General features: G+C 45.4%; 1 pseudogene; it reads right to left on the bottom strand.

Moving 5' to 3' along the window:
• Nucleotides 1–724: 724 nt before the first annotated feature.
• Nucleotides 725–3,170, bottom strand: LOC101124795 (gamma-crystallin D-like; annotated as a pseudogene).
• Between the last annotated feature and the right edge of the window lie 217 nt (nt 3,171–3,387).

Below are 3,387 nucleotides of genomic sequence, written 5' to 3'. Positions count from 1 at the left end.
ACTCCCTTAAGGAGAACTGTATTTTGAAGAGTTCCTTAAGGCTGTTTATTAAGATAGCACTTTGTTTCTTTATCTGTGCTCCAGACACATAAATATTAATAAATCTATTCAGTCAGTCACATATTTTTAGACCTCAGATGTGTCAGACATGTCATCTTAACAAATTTATCTCTATCCGTATCTCCCTCTGATGCAGTTTCACTTAGCCAACCTACTTAATGCAATTGCCTAAAGGGATTTCTACTAAGAAAAGAGTACCAAGGAGGGTACCAGATGTTTCACAATCAAGCTTACAGAACAGTTTCCTAGAAATGAGCATATGCAAAGCTATGGGAAGTGATTTAAAAGTGTTAACTCATGTAATCCATTTAACCTCATTAATAAGGTTTAATCTCATCACAACCTTGTGAGAAGAAGAGTATTATTTCCCCCATTTTTACATATTAGGAAACTGATGGTCAGAGATGCTAAGTAACTTGCCCCACAACTATAACTAGTAAGTAGAGTTGGGCACAGCATTCTGGCCCCAGAGGCTGTGCTCTTAACTGCTGCCTCACACCCCTTTTCCACTGATACATGCAAGAAAATCCACATGATTCCCAGCATGATTTTTGCTGAGCCCTTCCAAGGAGGCTGAAAGGAACAGAGGATACATTACTGCATGGAACACACAGGAAATATTTTATTAGTTTCCAGATGGAGCAAAGGATAGAGTACAAATATTTCAGTAGAGCTCCACAGCTCTCCTTAGGGAGAGCATCCATAGCCCCCCAGTCGAGGTACTGCCTGTAGTCCCCCGGCCTCAGCAGGTACTGCCCCCCCAGTAGTTGGGCAGCTCATAGAGGACCCAGGAGCCCTCCAGTACATTGAAGGAGTGGATCTCACTGAGGTGGAAGTGCTCGTGAAGAGAGGAGCAGTCCTCAGTGATCTCCACCATCTGGCCCCTATAATCCTCTCGCTCATAGATCCTGAGCCTGTGGGAACTGGCCTGGGGGTTCAGCAAACAGCAGATGAGGGAAAGTCAGAAAACCTGACCTCATTTCAGCAGGCAGCCCTGGGGAATGGACTTTAAAAAAATCTTCGCTGTATCAAAGGTGACCGAACTAAAAGAAAGAGACTGCTAATACCAGGGGCGCTATGTATAGTTGGGCATGTTGTCCACTGTGAAATTCAAGAGGGCGTCATTCCCCATTCATTTGGTATGAATGATGCTCCCTAGGGCTTTTGGTACAATCTACATGAACAGACACACTGGTTCTGCTCAGGACCACTTTCAGGTATTTTATGTATTTGTTTCATTCTCTCCTTTATAGATTTCTGGTGGTTTGGGGCTCTCCCTGTAGGACATACAAAATAATCAGATTTTAAACAAAAAGATAAATGTGTCCCTGGCAACAGGTATTATTTTGAATCTCAATAACATTAGAAGCTAGAGGGAGAGGAGGTTGAATTGCTTTTACCCAAGCAAGGCACAGATTGGTGGCAATTCAGGAAGAGAGTCCAGCCTGGGCAATCCGTTCATCTGTGCCTTTCTGCTTTAAGCCCTGCTGCTCTAACATGCTAAAAAGCAAGAGCCATCACAAAGACTAGGTTTCAGTTCTCAGCTCCAACATGTGCTCCTGCAAATCAGTTTTAGGTAATAACCAAAAATGGAAGTTCAAGATCTTGAAAGAGGCCTGTACAGCATCAAAGAGTATAAAATCTTTAGAGAAATGGAAAGTTAGGCTGTTTCTCCTGAGCTATTCCTGCCTTTCTCTCTTGAGCTGTTCTTCCTTCATCTGCTTGTTTCTTTCCCTTGTCGCAATATGTTTCCTCTTCCACCACTAAAACCCTCTTTAGGAGAGATTCTCAAAAGCAATTCCTCTTGTGGTATGCACAACTGCTAATAAGGTATTTTACATTGGTCAGCATTCCGTGTTTGCAAAGGACTGACATGTTGCTTCATTTGTTCTTCACAACACCCTGGAACATGTGGAGCAACGTTAAAGGTTTTTCCCCTTTTACTAGAAAACTAAAGACTGGATCTTACAGTCTGTAATTAGAAGAGTTGGAAGTTGAAATTAGAAATCTAAGTTTTTGGGCTCCAGTGCCAGACTGGGTCCTTATCAAGCTATTAAACCCTGTGAGGGGATTTCAGACTTCACAAAAGTGGTTCATTTTCCCGGGACTCTGTCACAGTCAACTTAGGGAATCCCTAACTGTGAAATTCCAGGCTGCTGGGGCTTCATTTAGGTAACAGTGGGCCCTGCAGGAGCTATTGGAATCTCATTGTTGGTTACTGGTTTGCTTAATCAGAAGGCAGGACTTGAGAGGCCCTTGATGTTCATAATAGTTAATACTCGGGGGGTGGGGATTGGCCTGTGCCAGGTGCCCTCCTTTCACCCTCATTTCAACCTTAGAAAGGAACGCTGTTATTAGTCCTAATTCATAGGTGAAGAGTACCGAGCATAGGTACTCTTCAAGAAATAGCCAAGTACCTAGTTTAGGACCACCTGAGAGCAAGGAATTCTGTTGCTCATTCATCACCTGTGGCATAGACGCTCTGAGCTAATGCCACGCACAACTTATTCCCAGTAGAGGTGAATTTGACTTTAGCAAAATAAAATAAAATGACCAGTTAAAAGCCCTGCATCACATACTTTTTCAGTGGGAGGAAACCTTACGCATGTTAATAAGGGAAAAGAGAATATAGTTAGAGCCAGAAAAAAGAAGGCTGCCATCCCATCCCGTTGCCTGTCGTGTGAATCATCCATGTGGATCACTGATGTGACTCGAGGGCACGGAAGGGCCCGGGTGGGACTGCACTCACGTGGGGGATGAGGCGGCAGGAGTGGACCGAGTCGCTGAGGCCCATCCACTGCTGGTGGTCGGCATAGTCGCTGCGGCGCAGGAACTACTGGAGGGCCGAGTAGTTGGGCTGCTCATAGAGCATCCAGCAGCCGCTGTCCACGCGCACAGAGTTGCAGCGGCTCAAGTAGGGCTGCAGGTTGGGGTGGTCGCTGCTGCATTCATAGTGGCGGCCCTGGAAGCCCCGGTCCTCGTAGAGGGTGATCTGCAAGGCAAGGCGAGGCAAGGCGAGGGCTCACAGGCCTGCCCCTGCCCTAGTGTCCGGCCCCACGATGCAGGAAGCTCCCGGGGCCCTGGGCGTGGGCTGGGCTCACCTTCCCCATGGCTGGCTGGGGCTGAGCGGGTGGGGCGGCATTGTCGGGTGTTGTCATTGTTTGAAGATGAATTAAGGGATGATTGGTTTATTTTAAAAAATCATTGATGATTAATACAGTTATTCATGATGCTTTTTAAATTTCAACTTTACTTTTAATCTAATGTATATAGCTTTGTGTGGAACGGATCCCTAAGTAAAACTTTCCATTAAGACTGAAAATAAAT

The sequence above is a fragment of the Gorilla gorilla genome, chromosome 11 (genome assembly GCF_029281585.2).
Source record: "Gorilla gorilla gorilla isolate KB3781 chromosome 11, NHGRI_mGorGor1-v2.1_pri, whole genome shotgun sequence".
Classification (NCBI taxonomy): domain Eukaryota; kingdom Metazoa; phylum Chordata; class Mammalia; order Primates; family Hominidae; genus Gorilla; species Gorilla gorilla.
This window is presented reverse-complemented; position numbering and strand designations above follow the sequence as displayed.